At 36.1% G+C, this 25,833-nt stretch overlaps 1 pseudogene; it reads right to left on the reverse strand.

The window, feature by feature from the left end:
* Nucleotides 1-4,245: 4,245 nt before the first annotated feature.
* Nucleotides 4,246-24,539, reverse strand: LOC110288881 (annotated as a pseudogene).
* Nucleotides 24,540-25,833: the final 1,294 nt, after the last annotated feature.

Below are 25,833 nucleotides of genomic sequence, written 5' to 3' on the forward strand. Positions count from 1 at the left end.
GCTCTGCAGATGATCGACATAGCTCAGACCCTGATAGACCAAAAGAAATGGTGAAATGGAAGGATGTCTTATCTGGTCTGTGGAAAGGCCCAGATCCTATTTTGATAAGATCCAGGGGAGCTGTTTGTGTTTTTCCACAAAGTGAATACAACCCATTTTGGCTGCCTAGAACAACTCACCTGCAAGATAGTAATCAAGGATGGTGTGGAAGATGCTGACCTTCCGAGGACTGCTCCTGATCCTGACAATGCTGAACTTGTCTCAGGTTCCTAGTATGATGGGCGAACAGAGATGGGCCATTCTCTCGACTTTCTCTAAACCAATGCCAGTTCGCCATGATGCTATAGTTTTTCGAAAATTCTTTACTACTAATAAAACATTAGATTTACCATATCTACCCTATGATCCCACCCGAGCACCATTAGGAGAAAATCACTCTTTATTAGAACAGGGTTCTTTATGTTTTCAAATTAATGGACCAGGAAAATGTGTCAACCTCACAGCCCGAGCCTTGGGGATGTTTAATGAGCACCGAGGAGGCTGGGTGAGCACAACCCAAGATACTTCCAACGCAGATATAACCATTACAAATCAGACCTTCTGGCAGAAGGCAATTTGGGTTAATGGTACATTTCTACCACCTAACTTTTCAGACAAGGAACGTCCCGACCAACCAAAAATAGCCCCTCATTGTAGCTTGGAAGATGAAGGGTTGATCCTGCCTTGGTCTGATTGTCAATCCTCCATCACTCGTTGGACAGATCAGAGTAAATCCTTTTCCTTTTCTTCCAACATGATGGCTGACCCAGAGAAGGAATTTGTTATGAAAAGGGACTTTTCCTACAGGACTTTAGAATGTATCCCTTTCACAAGTGGGTGCTTTGTGGAGTCAATGGCAGTTGTACAGATCTCAATCCTTTGATCTTTATCCAGGGAGGAGCAGTTGGAAAGGCTTCTCTTTTACTGGCATCTCAAGATTTGCTCAGTATTGGGGAATACATGCTGCCTCCCTGGACTCTTATGGATATACTAATACCAGTGTACAGATCACTGGGTTCAATAAAACTTTGGTACACCAGATTAATTATCTACCTACCCCAGTCTGTGTTTACCCCCCCTTTCTTGTTTATTCTTTCAAATGATTCATTTGAAGTCTGTTCCAATGATTCTTGTTGGATTTCTCAGTGTTGGAATGTAACAAAGGACACCCGTGTCATGGTGACACAGATCCCACGTTGGATCCCTGTTCTGGTGGAAACACCCTCCACCTTATCCCTGTTTCGACAAAAAAGAGATTTTGGCATTACTGCTGCCATAATCATCGCAATTTCAGCCAGTGCAGCTGCTGCTACAGCTGCAGGGTACACTATGGCTAGTACGGTTCAATCAGGCACAAAATTAAATCAGCTTTCAGCAGATCTGACTGATGCCATCACTGTCCAAACTTCTGCTAGTACCAAGTTAAAGGGAGGGCTGATGATTTTGAATCAGCCCCTTGACCTGGCGGAGGAACAGATAGGTGTCCTATACCAGATGGCACAGTTGGGTTTTGAAAGAAAGTTGGGCACTCTGTGTATTACCAGTGTCCAATATGAAAATTTTACTCATGCAGCTAATTTGTCTGGAAAGCTTTCCTTGTATCTTGCAGGAAATTTGTCCAAGGGATTCGATGAGACTCTTGAGGCCAAGAGGGTGGCAGTTTTAAGGATCAACTCAAGGCAAGTGGACCTGTCATTGACAGAGGGCCTCTCCTCCTGGATTTCATCTGCATTTTCTTATTTTAAGGAATGGGAGGGAGTAGGTTTATTTGGTGTTGCCACCTGCCGTGGACTTGTGTTCATGCTCTGGTTGGTTTGCGAGCTCAGAACCCAACAAACAAATGACAAGGTTGTGATAGCTCAAGCACTTGCTGCCATTGAGCAAGGGGCCTCCCCCGAAATCTGGCTATCTATGCTCAAGAATTAGTTGACATTGGTGGCTGGCCTCTTTTGTAGAGTTTGCCCTAGGTCATTTAGTAGTTACTGTCACATAGCACTGCAGTATCCAGGGACAGGCAACATTCCTCATGCACAGATCAACCTAAGACAGGGAGCCCGGTGGTGATAGGGTTACCCTATAACGGGAAAGGCTGTGACATTAGAGGAACGACCTAAGACAGGATCCACAGCGGATGGGCATAATTACATAGACCTAGTCCAGCCTCATTTTAATAAAATAAAAAGGGGGAGATGTGGAGAGCCGTGCTGCGAGCAATCGCCATTATAAGATGGTGCTGGCCTTCCCTGTGCGTAACTAGTAAATAAGCCTTGTATGCAGGTGGGAGAGTGAACTCACGCCTAGTCACTGCCCATCTCAGGGCGTTGTAACGGGGTGATGGGTGATCAGCGAATTAGGAGCTGACAAGCCACATCAGGTGCTGAAACGCCATGGCTGAGGGCTATATAAGCAAGGCCATTTTCCAGGGTCTGGGTCTTCCCTCCTGAAGAGGCAATAAAGCTTTTTGCTGCAGAAGATTCCGTTTGTCCGAGTGTGTTCTTGATGGCGAGAACGATAGCTCGGGACACATAATATAGGGGTCATGGGGAGAGAAAGAAGTTTTAAGTGTCAGGTATGTGAAAGGATAGGTGAGATGGCTAGATGGCCATGAAAATGAATGGAAATAGGCAACTGATAGGATTGAGCAGGGGAGGCATCTCCAGGAAGATAAATGGGATATCAGATATCTGGGATAAAAGAAGTCCTCAGGAATCAATGGGCTTACCTTGTATGTGACTCACTCTACTGGAAATATGGAACCTGAAGAATCCACCTCTTGTTATGAGTCAGTATCCCAACTACTTTCAACCCAAACTATATATCCTTTTAAAAAGAAATAAAGGCATGGAGAATGGAACAGTGATTAAGGGAATAACAATCCAATAACCAGTTCTAATTGAGAGTCATCCTATGAGTAAGGACCAATCCCTGAATCTACTAGTAACTCTCTGTTATATGTGTACACAGGAGTATATTGTGCTCTGTGAGGGTCTACCCAGCAACTGACTCTTTTTTTTCCCCCAAAACATAGATTGTATACATTTTTTACTAACACATATGTTCTGACTTTGTTTTTGTCATAAATATATATATATATGTATATACATGATATAACAATGATAACAGAAAGAAAAGCTTACTTTATGTATAATGTCTATTATTTTTACAAAATAATAATGAATCATGTAGCAATGGGTAGTAATAAAATAGAAGGCTATACATGATTTTGGATTTTGATTGGATATTTTACACCAATATACAGAAAATTAGGTAAGTGAATATTAAATTGATAAAAATCAAATAAACAATTTATATCACAGAACATTACAAAAGTTCAAAATGAAAAAGGTGTGATGTCAGCAATTCTCAAATGAGTTGATTCACCAGAAATGTATATACTACATAATATATATGTAAATGTCTAAGTTTAAATGCATATGAGGGTATCTGGCTAACATACAAACACCTCAAAATGTCGAAAATATTGTCAAACTATAAGTATTGGCTCTTAGTAGATTGATCTGGTGGACTCAAATTTACTTTGGGTAATAAATTACATTTCTAAATGATCTATCAACGAAGTTAGTATGCAAAATATAATGCTTGGAACTAGACTGCTATAAAATTATAAAAATTTTCAATTAAATTATTAGAGGTGGTGGTTTCAATAGAAAAAAAATCCAAACCGTCAATTATAAATTACTTAAATGTTATGAGATCATTACATATTCTATTTTGTTCATTTTCAAATATATTTCGTTGAACATATAATAATTTAAACACTACTTGTATGGTAAAATTTTAGTATGATTAATTTATGTACATTAAAAATTAAATTCCAGTGGAATTTCTAAACTAAATATTATGTTATTTCTGGCAGAAGGAAGAATACTCATCAAGTTTAAAAAATTAAAACAATAAATAAAAAAGAAGAGTTTCTATCCAGAAAGGACTGAAACATTTGACATGATCCAGGAATGGAGCCATCAGGCCTTAGACTCAGAGCAGTTGAATCACCAGAGCAAAAGTGGTTGTCAAACGTGGAAAATAAATGTCTCTCACACTATAACAGTATAATATAGTTGGATAAAGGAATATAACATGATAAAATTGGATTCATCGTAGTATTGTATAAGATATTTTAGAATGATATATGAGTGATTCATTTTATGAAATTGTTAACATAAAAGCTACATTTATTTTTTTCAACTATATTGTAGGAAATTTCTTCTTTCTAGAGTATGTTTTCTTCCGCATATGAGTAAATGAATTTTTCTCTGGTCTAAACAAGATAATGTAACACTTGGGACCAAATATGAAGGCAAGGAGTGCTGTGCTGGAAGCCAAGATAGAGAATACTTCCATAGCCACCATGATCTTCCCTTTAGTGCTGTGGAAGACAGGAAGAAAAGTGATCCAGACACAGAAGAACACCAGCATACTGAATGACAGAAATTTGGATTCATTGAATGTATCAGGCAAATTTCTAGACAAGAAGGCCGTACTACTACTCCCAAGGGCCAAGAAGCAGAAGTACCCAGGAGAGAGTGGAAGGCAACAGCTGAGCCCTTATTGCACAAAATGATGATGTGTCCATATTCAGTATGAACATCTTGGTCAATGAATGGTGGAGAGGTTGTCATCCATATTCCTCAAAGAAGAAGCTGGATCAGGGAGCAAATAGGAATGATGTAGTTTGGACCCCTTGATAACATTAGCCACCTTACCATTCTCCTTGGAAAACTGACCTTAAAGGCAAGGACCACAGTAATAGCGTTGGCCAACACAGTGGCAAGAGCCATAGTGAAAGTAACTACAAAGGTAGTCTTCTGAAGGATGCAGGTAGCTGTGTTTGGCTGACCAATGAAATTCAAAGAACACAGGAAACAGGATGTGAGTGTGAGGAGCAAAATGTAACCAAGAGCTCAATTATTTGCCTTTACATTCAGAGTGTCTCTGTGTTTCACAAAGATGCCAGTAACAAAGAATGTGAGTGCAGATAAGCACAAAGCTATACTGGCTAAAGCCAACCCAAGGGGTCTTCATAGGCCAGAAAGCTCACAGATTTTTGGAAGCAGTTGTTCCTCTCTGTATTTACATAATGACCTTCTGGACACTTCACACACTGGTATTGATCATGTCAAAAATATAGGTTATCATGAAAAGAGGAGTCCATTACACGGTGATTCCTTTTATTATGAGACATTTTTAACTCCTAGGACTGTCAAGAAACCACTGTCTTTTGTTTTCTTAGGTACAAAGTAATACAGATAATAGTATGCGGAAGTTTAGATTGATAAACTGAACTTTGTTGCTTCCACATTAATTTCCACTTTTACCTTCACGTATAATATCATTTTATGAATTCTTTTATAAATAAAATTATCATGCACCTTCCTTTCCCTCAGTTTATTCTAACAACTCCTTCTGCTCTCTATCTCTTACTTTGACATTTTTATTGCCACTTTGTTCATTCAGTAGAGCCAATGTATGTACAATTGGGAATGACTTTACTGGGAAATTTGGGAGACTCTCAAGCCTTAACTTTTTGAAGAACAGTACTGTAGCTTTTCAGCTACTCAACAACTTTCAATAAATTACTTAAAAATCTTCTTGACTATTATTTAAATTTTAATAGATATGCCTTTATTCTCTTTATACACAATATTTTTCTGCCTTTACTGACATTAGTGTAACTCTTTTGAAAGTAACTATAATACTAAGCTACATAAGAAAAACCTACTGTTGCCTTGATAGTACTCATAATTCTCAAATCCTTCTTAATTTACACATGGAAAATCTAGATTAGAAGAAAAAGGTTTTGCAAAAATTTTCAGGTAATGCTTTCTTATACATGAATACTAAATTTACTTTCTTGTTTAAAATTCCTTATGTTTTGAAATTCTGTTCATTCTCTGATAGAATTTTTGGAATATACCTTATTACATTGTACAGTGCTTAAAATCATTCAGTATTATATTTCCTTAACATCTGAAGGAAGCACATATTTTCATTTATTATGAATATTTATAGAAACTATGAGGGAATTTTGAAATAAATATAATATTATGCCCTGGAACCTTTTAATATTTTCATTAATATTGTGATTAACTTTAAATAGATGCTCCAAGATTTATAAAATACATAATGTTGATATGATAGCTTGAATATACTTGACACAGATAGTGGCACTCTTTTGAATTGTGGCCTTGTTGAAAGAAGTATGTCACTGTGGAAGTCAGCTTTCAGACCCTCATACTAGATACCTGGAAGTTATTCTTTTCCAAGAAGATTTAACCTGATAATACAGAACTCTCAGCTCTTCCTGTTCCATGTCTGCCTGGATGCTGCCATTCTCCCAGCTTGAGGATTATTAACTGAACTTCTGAAACTGTAAGCCAGTCACAATGAAATATAAAAGTTGACTTTGTCAAAGTGATTGTTCACAGCAGTAAAACCCTAACTAACACACCAGATAGTGCCTGTAGTGAGATATTTGTTTGATTGATCTGATCATGGTTTTGGTTGGGAAAATGTGAGTTTTGAGATTTTGGGTTGATAAAGAGTAACATTCTTTAAATTAAGCTTAATGGGCCACCCTTGAATGAATATGGAAAACTTTGCTGCTAAGGTTGATTTTAACTGTGGAAGACTGGTTGTAGATGTTTCAGAAGAGAAGAATTTCAATAAGGTGCTGCTCTTGTTATATTTTGCTGATGGAGGTGTTTGTCTTTTGCCCTTTTGTAAAAATCCTACCTGAGAGTAAGATAAAGACATATATAATAACTAAATTAACACAGTAAGTCCCCAAAAGATGAACAGAGGCTTTGATATCTGATTAAGTCTCATGAAGAGCATTTTCATACAAGCATAGCAAGTCTAAAATGGAAAGACAGAAAACATATGGTTCAAGTAAAAACAAATGGGCACCAGGAAACGAAATGAAGATAGATGCTAGTTTCAAGGAGAAAACATAGTAAAAAGAGTGGTGATCTCTGTGCAAGATCTCACCCAACCAAACTATTGTTTGAATTTGCATTTGTAAAGGGGATAATTTGGAGTTTTAATAAGGAATGTAGTCTAGAAATAGACGACAAACTTGTGATCCATATGTTGAGACTGGAAGACACAGTCTTTTGACCTAGATGATGGATAAGTGTTCAGCCATGCCTCTTGGGTGCCTGGATCCTCTCACAGCTATACTTCCCACAGACCCCTGCCGAGAGATACATGGCCATTAGTCTTGTAGGCAATGTCACAAGATACTGGTATACTGTCTGCACTCTACCCTTATAGTCACCTGGCAACAACCAGGTACCCCAGTGTTACCTGGCAACTGTCAAGATAGTGCATCGCACTATAAAAAAGTTGCGTACCTGCTCCTCACTCTTACCTCTTATTTTCTTGTTCCCTTGCTCCCCCCCCCTCTGCCTTCCCTTCCCACCTGTCTTCACATGTCCAGTATATCCTGCCTCTATTTCCCTACTCTCTTCCTCTCTCTACCTTTCTGCAATTTACATGCTAAGACCATGGACTGCCTCTTCTCTTTGAGATCTAGTGTGCAGGAGCAATGGAGTACATTTTCCCCTAAAGAGCTGTGTTGTCTAACTTCCCACCAGAAAGCTTCCCTAAAGTTTAGTCAAGGCTTCCAGATAAGCAACCTCCCCACTGACCAAACTAAACATTCTCTTCTCTGTGGGAACACAGCTGGAGATCTCCTGCTGCCCTTTTCCTCAGACCTGGGTCAGAGTCTGCCCATGAGTTTCCAATCTGTTCTCAGCCCATCCATGACATAGAGCAGCATGTGGCATGTCTATGAGTGAGAATCTGTCATCCCTGGCCTCCTTGAAATCCAGGGCACCTAGAAATGGCTCTTCCATGGAACCCTATGACATCTGTAGTGGCTAGTAGTTGGGCCTGAATACAGCTGGTCAGTGGGGACCCCAAACTGTATCCTCCCTCACCCCAAAAGTGATACCTGCCCAGCAGTCCCATAGAGATGTGGACATTCAAATTTCAGGAATCTCACATCACCCAGTGGACCTACCCTGAGCAAATATTTTACCATACTTTTTTTCCTGCAAAGCAGATCCTTGAGTTTCAGGGCTGCCTGTGACAGAGCATGTTCAATGCAGGGAAAATCTTAAATCCACATGTGATATAGTACATATATTATATCTAAGTATTCTAGGGACAGAGCCATACAGATTTTGAGTTTAAAGCCAAATTACAGAGCAAGTCGATGGAGAGCCAAGCTTCTGCAGTTACAGAGTTTTAAAACAAAAGCTGCTAATAGAACAAAGGGGAGCCTTATTCCAGCCCCAGTAAGCAGCCAAACTCAGAATCATTGGCCATTCAGTTCTGGCTTATTAGTGAATAAGAATAAGAGACTAAAAGAACAATGGATGCTGGTTAGCTGGAGCTAGGAAATTAGCAATAATTAAGAATTGATCAGCATCACTGAGGGGAAATCATCTGTGAAGTCATTTCTGAGAGTAAAAAAGCTGTGTTCCAGAGATGGCCAAGGTTTTACATTGATCTGCAACTTGACTTGGTGTCACAGTTACCCAGGTATTACTGGATTTCAAATTATGAAAGGCTCGTGGAGAGTAACTGAGGCTTGGTACTATAAGAAGCCTTGAAATGGCATTGGAGATGTTAGAGCCTCAGTTGCAGTTCATGACCTAGGATTAGAGGAGTCATGCAATGAATTTGAGGCTTAGCATCATGAAGAGAGCCTATGAGAGGCTATTAGTAAAGCCTAGCTGAAATACAAGACCTAGTGCATTGGAGATGCCAACTGTATGGGATGATCAACACAATCATGAACATGAATAGAGTGGAATCATCAAGGGAATAGGCTGCTATAGAGAGCAGAGCTAGAGATATATGGCAATCCCTTTGAGGGAGCCTAGAAGATCATGTCTAGTTCCCTGATATTGAAAGAAGCAATAATGTTGAAGTAGCCTTGGAAACCACAAAATGTTAAATATTCCAGAGCCATGGGATATCTACTGTGGAAAGCTGCTAGCAGGAATTGGAACAAGCCCAGGACAAAAAAGTTTCTTGTACTCAACAAAGATGAAAAGGTAGTGAAGATCTGAAGATCTCTTTGATGTCAGACTTGGATATCCAGGGATGGAATTTGCCCAACTATTTTGTGTCTTGCTTAAGAGTTTGAAATAATCGCAAAAGAGACTTTGAAATTGGACTTTTATTTATGTTGTATTTTATAAAATATATGAATGTTATAGTTTGGACAAAATGTACTTTTTCATAAGGTTATGCCTAGCTATTGACTTCATAAACTCAAGTGGTTAAACATGCAAATGGAGCCCAGAGAGTGGAAAGTCCTAGTATTAATACACTTGGCCCAGGGTGTTCTAACGTATTGTTGAAGGTGTTGTGTGAGGGTGGGCATAGGTTTTAATACCCTTTTCTTATGTGCCAAGAAACCAGTCTTTTACTAGCAGCCTTCAGAAGAAGATGTAGGCTCCCCTCAGTCATGCTTGACAGGATGATGCTATGCTCCTACCATGATAATTGACTGAACCTCTGAACTGGTAAGCCAGTAAAATTTAAATATTGTCCCTATATATTTTGACTTTGTCATGGTGGTTTCATACATTAGTAAAACACCAAGACAGTGGATTGCATAATATTTCTATATTTCTAAAAAATGTAATTGACAACCAGAGTGTTAATTTTACTTCATCAAGAACATTGAATTGATATTTTAATTTATAATAGGTAATATTAACTTACTGTTTAACTTTCTATCAGTTATCTTTTTAGATTTACAGTGTTTAGCATTTTTTGAGCTACATATTGTTGTAAAATATAATGAATTAAAATACACTGACCAGATGTATTCTTAGTGTGTGAATGAAACTTTTTATGCATAAACAGGATACATTCAAGAATTCACTTATATATTCATGTTTATGTTTGTGTGTGTGTGAGGATTATGCTTGGTTAAAATTTTGAGAGGAAAATTTGTTATTATTTACCATTATTGAAATGTGATATTTGTATGAGCACTTTATAATAATCAGAAGTGTCCATTTGAAGTTGATAATTGTCTCAAAATTTGTGAAAAATTGTGTTTGAATTTTGTTGGAGATTGCAATAAAACTGGACATCGACTTTGGTTAGATGGCCATATGCACTATGTTAATTCTATGGATCTGCAAACAAGGGAGATGTTTTCATCTTTTGATAAGTTCCACAATTTCTCTCTTCAGAAACTTGAAGTTTGTGTCATACAGATCTTTCACATACTTAAAGCTACATGAAGTTGATGTTATTTGCATTTATTATGAATGGTAGTGTTTCTCTAACCTCTTTCTCAGACATTATTTTGCCTATGTGTAGGAAAGTACTGATTTTTTTGTGTTAATTTTGTATCCAGCTATATTCTTGATTGGTTATATCAGCTGTAGAGTTCTCTAGTAGAATTTTAGGGATACAGAGATGGGTGAATATACAAAATTCCATGAATGTAATCCACTACATAAAAAAAAATAACTCAAAGAAAATAATGTGGTTATCTCACGAGTAGCTGAAAAAGCATTTGATAATATACAATAAATATTCATGTTAAGAGTATTGGAGAGATCAGAATTTAAGGCCCTAATGAAACATAATAACTCAATATACAGCAAATCATTAGCCAATCTCTAATTAAATGGAGAGATACTTTTAGTAGTCCTACTAATAAAGGTACAAGACAAGGATGCCCATTCTCTAGTTATCTATTCAATATAGCACTCGAAGTTCTAGGTATAGCAGTAAGAAAACAATAATAGATCAAGGCAACACAAATTTAAAAAGATATAATCAAGTATCATTATTTGTGGATGATATATTAGTTTACATAAGCGACTTCAAAAAAATCTATCAGAGTCCTTCTACAGCTTATAAACAATTTAAGCAAAGTAGCTGGATAATAAATTAACTCACACAACTTATTAGCCATCCTCTACACAAAGGATAAACAGGATGAGAAAAAATTAGAAAGACAACACCCTTCACAATAGGCAGAAATATTATAAAATATCTTGGTGGTACTTTTACCAAGTAAGTGAAGCATCTATATGACAATAACTTCAAGTCTTTCATGAAAACAATTAAAGAAGACTTCAGAAAATTTAAAGACCAACCATGCTCATAGATTGGTAGGATTACCATAGTATACATGGCCATCCTACCAATAGCAATCAACAGATTCAATTCAATCCCTATCAAGATTCCAACACAGTTCTTCATAAACTTTGAAAGAACAATCCTCAATTTCACATAGAAAAGCAAAAAGCACAGCTTAGCATAAACAGTTCTTAACAGGAAAAGAACTTCTTGTGGAAATAACATCCCTGACATAGAGCTGTACTACAGAGCAATACTGATAAAAAAGAAAGAGAAATCATTGTATTGGTACATATATAGACAGGTCAGTAAATGGAATAGAGAAGAAGACACAGCCATAAGCCCACATACATATGGACACTTTTAATTTCACAAAGAAGCTAAAAACATACAATCCAAAAAAGGAAAGAAAGAAAGAAAGAAAGAAAGAAAGAAAGAAAGAAAGAAAGAAAGAAAGAAAGGAAGGAAAGAATAGAGGAAGGAAGGAAGGAAAGAAGGAAGGAAGGAAGGAAGGGGAGGGGAGGGGACGGAGGGAGGTGGGAGGAAGGAAGAAAGGAGGAAAGAAAGAAAGAAAGAAAAAAAGAAAGAAAGGAAGGAAGGAAGAAAGAAAAAAAGAAAGAAAGAGAAAGAGAGAGAAAGAATGAAAAAATAAAAATAAAAAAGAAAGCATACTCAATGAATGGTGCTGTTCTAATTAACAGTCTGTATTAAGAAATATAAAAACAGGTCAATATTTATAACCTTTCAGAAGACTCAAGTCCATGTGGATCAAGAAACTCAGCATAAACCAGAGAATTAACAACAGACAAATCTCTAAAGGCTAAAAAGCACTTATTGATTAATGAAGTACAAATCAAAATGACGCTGAGATTCCAACATATACCTATTAGAATGGCTGAGGCCAAAAACTCAGGTGAGAGTACATGCTGGCAAGGATGAGCAGAATGTCGAACACTCCACTATTGCTTTTGGGATTACACACTGGTACAACCACTCTTGAAATCACTCTTGGAGTTCTTCAGAAAATCGGAAATAGACCTACTTGAAAACCCAGCTATACCACTCTTGGGTATATACCCAAATAGTTCCCACAGGGACACATGCAATGCTATGTTCACAGTGGCCTCCTTTGTAAGAGTCAACAGCTGGAAGCAACCCAAATGCCCTATAATGGAAAAAAAATGGATACAGAATATGTGGCACATTTACACAGTGGAATATTTCTCAGTTACTAAGATCAAGGGCATAAGGACTTTTGAAGGAAAATGGATCTAAGTATAAAATATCAACCTGAGTAAGGAACACAGTCCCCAAAAAATACATCACATGTACTCTCCTAATAAGTTGATATTAGCCAAAAAGCACAGATAACCTTGGATAAACCTGCAGAAATTAAGAATCTTAAGAAGCACAAAGGTCAAAGTGGAGATGAAATCACAGAATAAGGAATTGTGGGAGGGTTGCCACAGAGAGGGTACCATTACTGGATTGCAAATAAATAAATAAATAAATAAATAAATAAATAAATAAATAAATAAGTTAAAGATGGTATGTGCTTACAGATATAGAGAATTTTTTTCATTTCCATAATAGCAAGAAGCATAGAAGCAGCCAGGGAGAGATTAGATCTCATGGAAACACAAATTAAATGCTTAAATCCTGATTAGAAGGCAGCAGCAGGAAAAAGAAAAAAATAGAGATCAGATGTCACATGGACATTTAAAACCTAAAACCAGTTCCTGGCAGTACACCTCCTCCAAAAGACCAAAATCCCTAATTTTTCCTAACGGGTCTAGTATCTAAATAAAAATTTATGTAAAACTCTAATCCAATAGATGCCAGAAAGTTACCAAGACCTTCAGAGTACAGAAGATTGCAAAATAATATTTTCTGAACACAGAGAAAATGTTCCCATGAATTCATATCACATGAGAAACTGTATTAGATGCATACTGGTTTAACACGGACAAATTTCAGCACAGATATTGGAGATAGCCATGAAGACACCCCTATCTCCAGAAAATGAGGTATTAGCAATTGATAGCTACTGGGAGGATAATCAGTTTTCCTTTTCAGTGTACAGGACCTGGTTGGTTAACAACCTTTAAGTGGCATTCACAAATGTAACTATACATGAGTATCCTGAAGTGTATTAGATTTTTTTTATTCCTACAATAAAAGTTAGTAAGGCTGCAATAAATCTAGGAAGAGTTTGAGTGGTGAATGTGATAAAAAAAATTGTATAAAATTATGAAATAAGTAAAAATGAGAAATAAGCTGTTATTGTTCCTTATGAAGATTCAAAAGGTCTGAGCCTTCAATGGCTCTTAAAAATCATTAAAATGCATTTTGAAAGATTATCTTTGATACTTTATTAATACATGTTAAGTAGTACTCTGAAATGAAAAGCATAGAAAAGTACAGGAAAGTATATTGTGTCTACAAATACTAGAATTGGCACTGGATTAAAGATATAAATGAAGAAGGATCTTTAATGAATGTGTTGAGCAATTTAAAGTGGTTGGTGATAAATATGACATTTCATGTCCTTTAAAGAAGAAATAAAATGTTCATATATGACTTCTACTCAGATCTTTTTCACTTGCTAGCACATTGTTATCCAGTAGAAAAACAAAAAATTTCCATAATATCTATATATACCTGTCTCATTAGAAATCTCACTGTCTGCACATGAGTACACTTGTAGTAGCAGATGACCTTGCCCTCCAAGGTTACATTCCTGAATCCAGGCCTACAATTCTCACTGCACACTGACTGAGAAATTCAGACCAACTTCCCTTATGGACATTGATGCAAAATTACTCAATAAAATTCTTGCAAAATGAATCCAAGAACACATCAAAATGTTCATCCATCATGGATAAGTAGGCATCCCAGTGATGCAGAGATGGTTCAATATATTGAAATACATCAAAGCAACCCACTATGAAAGAAAAACAAACAAACAAAAAAAAAGATATGATGATCTCATTAGATTCTGAGAAACCATTTGACAAAATCTAACACCACTTCATAATACAAGGGTTGGAAAGATCAGGAATTCAAGGCCCATACCTAATCATATTAAAAGCTATATACAGCAAACCAGTAGCCAACATCAAATTAAATATATAGAAAATTAAGCAATCCCACTTAAATCAGGAACTAGACAAAACTGCCCAATCTCTTGCTACATATTCAATATAGTACTTGAAGTCCTAGCCAGAGCAATTAGAAAAAAAAAACATATTGGAAAGGAAGAAATCAAAATATCACTATTTGCAGATGATATGATAGAATGATATTATCCATAAATGACCCGAAAAATTCAACAAGAGGATTCCTACACCTGATATACAACTTCAGCAAAGTGGCTGGATTTAAAATTAACTCAAACAAATCAGTAGCTTTCCTCTACACAAAGGATAACCAAGCTGAGAAAGAAATTAGACAAAAAACACTATTTACAATAGTCACAAATAATATAAAAGACCTTGTTGTGACTCTAACTAAACAAGTGAATGATCTCTATGATAAGAAATTCAAATCTCTGAAGACAGAAATTGAAGCATATATCAGAAGGTAGAAATAACTCTTGAGCTAATGAGTTGGAAGGATTAAAATAGTAAAAATGGCCAACTTGCCAAAAGGAATCTACAGATTCACTACAATCCCCATTAAATTTCCAACTCAATATTTCACAGAGTTAGAGCAATTTGGAAATTCATCAGAAATAACAAAAACCCTAGGACACTGAAAACTATTCTTAACAATAAAATAACTACAGGTGGAATCACCGTCCCAGACCAAAAGTTGTACTACAGAGCAATTTTGTGCGAAAAACTGCATAGTATTAGTACAGTGACAAGCAGGTAGATAAGTGGAATAGAATTGAAAACCCAAAAAAGAACCCAAATACCTATGGTCACTTGATGTTTGACAAAGGAGCTAAAATCATTCAGTGGAAAAAAGAGACCATTTTCAACAAATGGTGCTAGCTCAAATGGCAGTTAGCATGTAGAGGAATGCAAATTGATCCATTGCTCAAAACCAAGTAGATGAAGGAACTCCACATAAAATCAGATACACTGAAACTAATAGAAAAGAAAGTGGGGAAGAACCTCAAGCACATGGGCACAGAGGAAAATTCCCTGAACAGAACGCTAATACCTTATGCTCTAAGATCAAGAACTGAAAAATGGGACATTGTAAAATTGCAAATCTTCTGTAAGTCAAAGGACATTATCAGTAGGACAAAACAGCAACCAACAGATTAGGAAAAGATCTTTATGAATCCTATATCTGATGCAGAGCTAATATTCAATATGTACAAAGAACTCACAAAGTTAGACTCCAAAGAACCAAATAAACTTTTAAAAAATGGTGTACAGAATCAAACAAAGAATTCTTAAATGAGGAATTCTGAATGGCGAAAAGAACCTAAAGAAATGTTTAACATCTATAGTACTCAGGGAAGTGTAAATCAAAAAACCCTGAGATTCTACCTCAAATCTGTCAGAATGCCTAAGAATAAAATCTCAGGTGACAGCAGATGCTTACTAGGTTGTGGAGAAAGAAGAGCCCTCCTCCATTGCTGATGCAAAGCAATGCAAAGCTGATTGCAAGCTTGTACAACCACTCTGGAAATCAGTCTGGCAGTTCCTCAGAAAATTGTACATAGTACCACCTGAGGACCCAAAAATAGCACCGATGGGCATATTTCCAGAAAATGCTCCAACTTATAATAAGGACACATGCTCTACTATGTTAATACCAGCCTTATTTATAATAGTCAGAACCTGGAAGATCCCAGATATCCATTAACAGAGGAATGGATACAGAAAATGTGGTACATTTATACAATGGAGTACTACTCAGCTATTAAAAACAATGAATTTATGAACTACTTAGGTAAATACATGTAGCTGGAAGATATCATCCAGAACGTGGTAACACAGTCACAAAAGAACACACATGATATGCACTCACTGCTTAGTGGATATTATCCCAAAAGCTCAGATTACTCAAGAAACAAATCCCAAACTGAATGAAACTCAAGAAGGAAGATCAAAGTATGGGTACTTCAATCTGTCTTAGAAGGGGGAATAAAGTACCCATGGAAGGAGTTAGAGACAAAGCATAGAGCAGAGACTGAAATTATGACCATTCAGAGTGCCACACCTTGGGATCCATCCCATATACAATCACCAAACCTAGACACTATTGTGGATACCAACAAGTGCTTGCTGAAAGTAGCCTGATAGAACTGTCTTCTGAGAAGCTCTGCCAGTGCCTGACAAATACAGAAATGGATGTTCACAGCCATCCATTGGATGGAACACAGGGTCCCCACTAAAGGAGATAGAGAAAGGACCCATGGGGCTTAAGGGGTTTGCAGTACCATAGGAGCAACAACAGTATGAAGTAACCAGTATGCCCAGAGCTCCCTGGGACTAAACCTCCACAAAGAGTATGCATGGTGGGACTCATGGCTCCAGATTCATATTAGGCTAGGACAGCCTAGTTGATCATCAATGGAAGGAGAGACCCTTGGTCCTTTGCAATATCTATGCCCCATTGTAAGGAAATGCCAGTGCCAGGAAATAGGAATAGGTTGGTTCCTGAGCAGGTGAAGGGACAAGGGATTTTAGTAGGGAAAACCGGGAAATGGGATAACATTTGAAATGTAAATAAAAAAATCTAATAAAAAAGAAGAAATTAAAAGCCAGGCAATATGGCACACTCCTTTAATCCCAACACTTGGGAGGCAGAGGCAGGCAGATTTCTGAGTTCAAGGCCAGCCTGGTCTACAGAGTGTGTTCCAGGACAGCCAGTGCTACACAGAGAAACCCTGTCTCGAAAAACGACCAGAAAAACAACAACAACAAAGAAGAAAAAAAGAAGAAATGAAAAATAATTATATAGAAATTAAAAATAATTATATATGACTCTACTCAGGTCTTCTTTACTCAGGTCTTTTTTCATTTCTAATGTATTTAAGAACCTAGATGTCTCTCAACAGAATAATGGATACAGAAAATGTGATACATTTACACAATGGAATACTACCTAGCTATTAAAAACAATAGATTTATGAAATTCCTGGACATATCGATGTATCTGGAGGATATCATCCTTAGTGAGGTAACCCAATCACAAAAGAAGTTATTAGATATGCACTCATTGATAAGTGGATGTTAGCCCAGAAACAGAACACCCAAGTTGAATCCAGTGGAGAAATATGAAATTTTCCATAATATCTGCATTTACCTGTCTCATTAGAAATCTCATTGTCTCCACAAGAAGTGCACTTGTAGCAGCAGATGGCCTTGCCCTCCAAGGTTACTTTCCTGAATCCAGGCTTACAACTCTCACTGCACACAGATTGGGGAATCTGAAAAGAATGAAAAGAATGTTATCTAATGCTTTGTGTATTATGAAAAAAAAAACATAAAAACAGTTTTTGAAGGTCATATACAGAAGGAAGAGTTATTTAAAAGATCCTTTGTAGTAATAAGGAACGAGTAAATGGTGGTAGTTACCATAAAGTCACAGATTCCAGGAAAGCAAGAGACTCCCAGGATTCATTGATAATGACATTAGCTTTTATATACCTCATAAATAGTAGAGATAACCCGTTGAGGCCATATCCCCAGGTTAGGCAATGCCTGGGATGAATGATGGGGGCATTAAACCATTTCAAAAATATTAACCCAGAATTGCTCCTACCTAAAGAAAATACAGGGACAAAGAGTGGAACAGATTCTGAAGGAAAGGTAATCCAGAGACTGCCCCTTCCAGGGATCCATAGATATGCAACCTCCAATCCCACACATTATTGTTGATGGCAAGAATTGCTTGCTAACTGGGGATAGATATAACTGTATCCTGAGAGGCTCCAGTAGTGTCTTACCAATACAGATGAGGATGCTTGCATCCAACCACCTGAGTACAAGGAGTCAAGGAGTCAACACTGAGTCAGCACCCAGTCAAGGAGTTAAGCACTGAAGAAGGTGAATGCCTTTGGGACCCCATAGTAAAAACAATATCAATGCAGTGGAATCCCCAGACCTCCCAGGGAGTAAACCATCAACCAAAGAATACACATGGATAGATCCAAGGCTACAGCAACATAGATAGGAGAGAATGGCCTTATCTGGCATTAATTGGAGGGGAGGCCCTGGGTCCTCTGTTGGATTGATTCCTGGAATGCTAGCTATGGCAATGAGGCAGGAGTAGGGAGGGGGATGGGAGCAGCAGCAAAAGTGAAGCCAGGGAAGAAGGAAGGAATAGGGTATTGATGGACTGGAAACAAGGAAGGGAGATATTTGAAATGTAAATAAATGAAGTAACCAATAAAATTTTTTAAAAGATACTTAAAAAACAGTAAACGATTATGACCTGGAGAAGGAATAAATTTTAAAATTCTAATCTGAGAATTATCATAGTGTGAAAATATTTGGAACCTTAAAGTATTAAGGGCAATTTTTTGAAACATTAGGGATTAACAACATGATATAGGAGTCAATGTGATCCATCTAGTCTAATACTATCTTTCTATTTTCTGACACCTATGTTGAGCATCACAATTTCAACCATTACTGTGAATCTTGACTTTCAATTTGAGGGGATTTATAATTACCATGGAAGCAAAAATCATGAATTTGTACATATGCGTATTTGATAAAACATATAGATAAAGCTAAGGCGAAAAGCTACAGTTGAATTTTGAATGTCATTATTTATTTTACAAATGTCACAATTGCAAGGAAGATAGAAAAGATTTAAAGTAGTCAATGCTTTCTGCATCCAGAGAATATCATATCATCGGCACCATCTTACATGTGTAAATCATGTATTTTAAAATATGACACTCCTCACCCTCAAATTGTTCTGTTAGTACTTTTAAGTTATTATTAAACATTGGATGAGGTAGGACATATTGAGAATCAAAGAACAATTAAGGGATGCTAATGAAGTTCTTATATGGTATTATGAAAGAAAAATATTCCATATAGGATAAAGCATCTGAATGCTTATTTCTGTTTTTGGTGACATTATATATTCACCAAAATTGCAGGGGAATTTATTTTCTGATAACATTATGGCACAGTGGTTTGGAATTTGTAGATTCTGATAATTCAAGAACCATAAAAACCTTTATTCTTTCTTATAAAACAAATATTTGGTCATTTTTCTGACTATACATTAAAAAAATAAATGTGATATTGTTTTGTGACATTAATCCCAAATGAGATTTTTATAGAGTACATTAACACATGAGGCAGTTGGAGATGAAAATGTCCTTTAACATTGTTTCACACCCCTAATTATTTACAAATGGAGAAAAACAAATCTTCATGTGAGTTAGCAGTGGAGGACTTATTGAAGACTATATAATTCCATTTATCTGATGCAAAAAAAATCAAAAGCCAGTATACTAGAATTACTTTATGCTATTTTACACTGATAATCAAAGTGTCATGGAATTTGAGCCAAGCATCACTATATTTGAAAACATAATTGTGTTATTAATATAGGCACTAAGCATTTAGATAATATATGACACACCTCTGAAAATATTTCTGGCCATTGTATCATCTGTTCAGATAAAGATAACTGTTGACCCTGTGAAGCATTTGCAGAAAATGATCCTATTTTCAATTTCAATCCAAGGCCCTTTAGTAAATTTCAAAGGTTAAGAATGTCATACTCTGTATCTATTGTCTGTCCACAATCTAAATACCTTTTGTCTTTCACTTCAGTGTCCTTCAGGAATCTGTTAAGCTTAAAAAAAATAAAAATTTATATTTAACTGTGCACAAGGGGCAGAATAAAACATTGGTTTTGGAACATGTCTTATTGTTCTTAAATTCTGGTGTGAACATCAACATTAATGAAGATTCCATTAATGATGACTAAGTGAAAACCTAAGTGTTCAGAATACCATTATTATTGATCTTCAAGTGAAAATAGAGAACCAACCTCAAGTAAGCAATCAATAACAACTGATTTATGAAAATATCAACTTTTTAAAACCTAACAAGACTCATTTGCATTTAGAATATGTCTAGAATTTGATTAAAAGACATTATTTCTATATGAACCAACCATCATTGTTTCACTTAAGTGTTCCTGTTTTAATTTCTCTTGTAACAAATATATTAAGCAATGAGTATATTAATTGCCTCTATTACTGTAAGAAGGCTGTACAGCTAGATATCAATGAAAAGAACTTAATTTTGACTGAGCATATTTGCTCCTGGTATCTTACACACTATTTCCCAACATCATTCACTTGATATGTTATCTTGACTTCTAGGGAAGATTAGAAACAAACAATTCTTGATACTGGACAAGATAAATGAATTTTACAATACCTAAGTTAGTGTTGGTGCAAATCTCTTATGCCAGAGTGCTGACAATAAAATACAGTAAAAAGGTGATTTCCTGCCATGGAAAGAACACTATCCCTTTGCCATTTTCATATGGTTGCATTTGAAGTTGCTGAAGTCTCATCTCATGGAGGCTGTGAGAAACAGCATACTCACCATTGTAAATACTAGAGCTCTCTTCATTCATTGCCTCATCAAATATGTGATGAGGGAATACATCCAAGGAAGCATTGGTTTGACAGTTGTCAAAAACATTGCAATTAATGTCAGAAAATGAGCATTTGAAAAACAAATGCCACAGCTTAGGAAGATAAATGTCCTCTGGGTATTTATTAGGATTAACTGTTTCAATAAATTTGGTAAACTCAAAATTCTCTCCATAATTGTGCTTAAAAATTAGGCTTCCATGGAATGAGTCTAACATGAAATAGTCAGCTCTGTCAATAACATGATGTTCAATGTTCATGATCCAGACATTGTGTGTTAATAAGCTTTGTTCAATATTCCTCATTACACCTTCTAGTGAATCAACATCACCATAAACAATTGTTACATTTGTCTCATCCATATGTTCCCAGAATTTGGCAAAATGTGAAGTCCATTTGCAGGGATCATTTTTAAAAAAGCTAGGCAGATGCCTTTTCTCTCCATCTCCTCCCTAAAATCTGATACAATCTTATTTCCTTTGTGGTCATCAGGGAGTATGAGAACAACCCATGACCACATAAATGAGCCATCAATGAAACAATGGCAAGTGAAAGACATGTGTCCTTAGGGGCCATCTGGTAGAGAGAAGGATACTGACTGTGGTCTCTTAATAAAGGATCATAAGGTCCAAAGGTAATCTGAAGTAAATTGGATAAAAGAGAAAGAATATAACATCAATCAAAATTTCCTCCCTAAAGCAATAGAAGACAGGAGAATATTTTAAAGGGTCATTGCAGTCACTACATTTAACAGAATTTTTTTTAGGCCTGTAAGTCTCAAGGACTTAGGATTTCATTTACTACATTAAATCTTTATTTTACAAGGAAGAGAAAACAGAATTTAACTCCATGTTCTGAGTATTTCTTTGATGTTTTGATAATTGATCAATTACTCTTTCAGTTTAAAGACAGCTCTAATATGAACAAAGAGAAGTGACTCTCAGTTCCCACAATCCAAATTTTCTCACCTGTGGAAATTTAAAGAGTTGAAGCAATGTCCCTATTTGGGAAGATGTTATCCATGATGTTCCTGTGAGTACTGCAGTGAAATTTCTCTTTTTACAATTGTAATTAGGAAAATACTTTCTATGCACAAGACCTGTGAGCCAAATAAAAGCATTATCAAGAGTGTACTTCTCAGTGAATCTGACATTGTAGAAATCAAATCCAAGAGATATGTTGGGTAACAGATTGGGATTCCTATTGATCTCCTCAATTGAAAATTGCAGAGCAAGAATATACTTGTAGTTATTAAAGTTATACCTGTTAAAGTGGCATAAAATCACATAAGAAGATGACCAAATTTACTACACCCATTTACATATTTAAGACAGTACATTATATAGTTTAATTTTGAATCTATAAAATATGTAATTTAATTTCTTAAACATGACCAAATGCATTAAATTAGGTAAATAGCTTTAGGTAAGCTCCTTTACCATTACTAGCCATTATTTATATATTTTCAAAGAATATATTATTTGTAGTACATAGATTGATTGTTTACACATTCTGTTTATAAGTCAGGAATTATTTACCCCCAAAGAGCACATCTGTTGGAATGTAGATCATTGGCCTTCTGCAGTCTTCACATATAAAAACCCTCTATTTTAATTATCAACTTAACAACTTTTTAAAAACAGATTTTAAATAATATCTAAAGTTCATTTCTTTGCATGTGACCCTGGTAGCTATTTTTCTCATATAATTTTTTGAGTATAACAGCATGAAATTACTAGTGTCATATAAAGAAACAGAAAAGGCTGCTTCTGTATCTGAATAGATGACATTAAATGAGTACAGTGCCTTGACATTTGCATTGTTATCATTGTGTATATTATGGTGTTTGTATATGAGACTGTTTGAATGTATGTCTCTTAGAGCATGCAGTTGTATATAGTTCAGAAAGAATAAATTCAAATCAAGAAAACACAAGTTTGATTCCTAACTATTCACTTTACTTATAGTATATTATATTTGTTTATGTATTTCTGTATTAATACACTAATACATTTATGCATTTCATTCATTTAATGCTCACTTGCTTGCTTCCTTTACTCAATAACTCTGTATATATTAGTGGACTGTATGTTGTTGTGTATATCAGACTGATAATGAACTCAGAAACACCTACCTGTCTCTTTTTCCAGACTACACAGAATAAAGGCTTGCACCAGCATATCTGCCTGATGAAATTCTTAGTTTTATTTCACATATGCCTAGATCTCTACACAGCAAACCTATAGAGATTCTCTTGATTCTCTCTCATATACTCCATATAATCACGGGATTAAAGGCATATACTCATATTCTTTTGGGAGCTATGAACTCAATAACTCACACTTGCCTTGTTCTACTCTCTGAAACGAATCTTTATCTGTTTAATAATATCTTTTGTGGAAAAAAATACATTTTACTCTCAAAGGCCAGAAATACATACCAACAAAATAATATTACTTAATATATCTGTCAAAGTCAGTTGATCACAGAAAAAAAAAACTTTCATTAAGGTTTCATTGTATAAATATTTCTTCTCCCACAATACTTAAAATGTTAGGGCTGGTGAGATGGCTCAGTGGGTAAGAGCACCCGACTGCTCTTCCGAAGGTCCGAAGTTCAAATCCCAGCAACCACATGGTGGCTCACAACCACCCGTAATGAGATCTGATGCCCTCTTCTGGTGCGTTTGAGGACAGCTACAGTGTACTTACATTAAATAAATAAATAAATAAAAAAAAAATGTTAGGTCAAAAGCAGTGGAAATAAATTAAGAATCAGAGGATAAACATAACCTTAGGGAAAAAATGAAATCTCAACACAGGAAGAAAGCTATATTTATGAGCTCCCATTAAATATAATAACATGAAATGAACTGTGAATCTTCAAGTGAATCAAACACAAGCAAGCAAAATGGAGTTTGGCTTCACGCTGAAACCTGATGTACAATCCCTATCTAAGATGGAGTTCTTCTTAGTGTTTTATTGATGTGAGGAGCCACAAAGAACATGGATTTTCTCATACAGAAATCATTTAATGGCAGCTGGCTTACAGTTTCAGAGTTTTAGTCTATTATTGTCATGTTGGGAACCATGACAGTATACCTGCATAAATGTTCTTCAAAATTATCTGAGTGCTATATATCTTAATCCACAGGCAGAAAAAGTAGAAATTAGGGCACACTGGCTAGACTTGTTCTTCTCAATAGTTAAATCCCACCACCAGAGTGACACACTTCCTCTAACAAATCAGTGTTTACTCCAACAAGGACACACATCCTAACTGTGCCACATATTATGGTCAAAACATCTATACAGAATAGTCTTTGGGGCCATTCCTGTACAAACTACTACATTTCATTCCCTGACCCTGATAGGATTGTAGCCATACAATAGTTCATAATGTATTTAGTCCACGTTAATTTCCCATACCCTAAAATAACCTCAAGTTTGTTTGAAGGACAAATTCAACGACTTTTCTGAAATTTATGCTACCATGCAATGTAAAATCCTGAAAAATAACAATTAAAATGTAGATCATATACTTCCAACATATCATGGCACAGAATTTACAATATCATTTCAATTTTGAGATAAAAGAACATAGTCAGGAAATACTGTACCAAAGCAAGACAGAAAACAAGTTGAACAAACTACAAACTCTGCACCTCCATGTCTGATATCAAAATGTGCATTACATCTCCAATTCCTTTCATCTCTAACTGACATCGAAATAGTTCTTTATCTTTGGCTTTATCCATTCTCGGTTAGCAGTTCCCCTGGACAGTTATATCACAGCTCTTGAATCTTCAACATCATGAAGCATTCCAGGCTTCTACTTTGGAGTTTGACATAATGGCTATTCTAATTCTCCATGCACAGATATCCCTTATATAAGCCTGGCTTTAACTGATGTACTTATTTACAGAGAATGAAGCCAGAATGTCTTTCTTTAATACTTGACTCTTAGTGCCATAACCACATGTCAGAACCTGTTAAGGTATGTTCCATGCTAGGTCAGTAACATTGTTCCCTTGAAAAATTAAATCTTTGCCAGTTTTAACTTCTTGTTTTACTTCACTTTGTAAATGTATGTATGTATATATGTATGTATGTATGTACGTATGTATGTATGTATGTATGTTATGTATGTATGTATTTAAAAAAAATAACATTTTTAATTAGGTATTTTCTTCATTTAGATTTCAAATGCTATCTCAAAAGTCCCCCATACTCCCCCACTCCCCTACCCATCTACTCCCACTTCTTGGCCCCAGCTTTCCCTGTATTGAGGTATATAAAGTTTGCAAGATCAAGGGGACTCTCTTCCCTATGATGGCCAAATAAGCCATCTTCTGATACATATACAGATAGAGACATGAGCTCCAGGGGTACTGGTTAGTTCACATTGCTGTTCTACCTATAGGTTTGCAGATCCCTTTAGCTCCTTGGGTACTTTCTCTAGCTCCTCAACTGGGGGCCATGTGTTCCATCCAATAGCTGATTATGATCATCCACTTCTGTGTTTGCTAGGCCTCAGCATAGCCTCACCAAAGACAGCTATATCAGGATCCTTTCAATAAAATCTTCCTAGTGTATGTAATGGTGTCACCATTTGGAGGCTAATTATGGGATGGATCCTCAGTTATGGCAGTCGCTAAATGGTCCATCCTTTCGTCTCAGCTCCAAAAGTTGTCTCTATAAATCCTTACATGGGTGTTTTATTCCAAANTCTAAGAAGGGGCAAAGTGTTCACACTTTGGTCTTTGTTCTTCTTGAGTTTCATGTGCTTTGCAAAATGTAACTTGTACCTTGGGTATTCTAAGTTTCTGGGCTAATATGCACTTATCAGTGAGTACATATCATGTGAGTTCTTTTGTGATTGGGATACCTCACTGAGAATGATGCCCTTCAGGTCCATCCATTTACCTAGGAATTTCATAAACTCATTCTTTTTAATAACTGAGTAGTACTCCATTGCGTAAATGTACCAGATTTTATGTATCCATTCCTCTGTTGAGGGGCATCTGTATTCCTTCCAACTTCTGGCTATTA

The sequence above is a fragment of the Mus caroli genome, unplaced genomic scaffold (genome assembly GCF_900094665.2).
Source record: "Mus caroli unplaced genomic scaffold, CAROLI_EIJ_v1.1 scaffold_7505_1, whole genome shotgun sequence".
NCBI classification, from domain to species: Eukaryota; Metazoa; Chordata; class Mammalia; order Rodentia; family Muridae; genus Mus; species Mus caroli.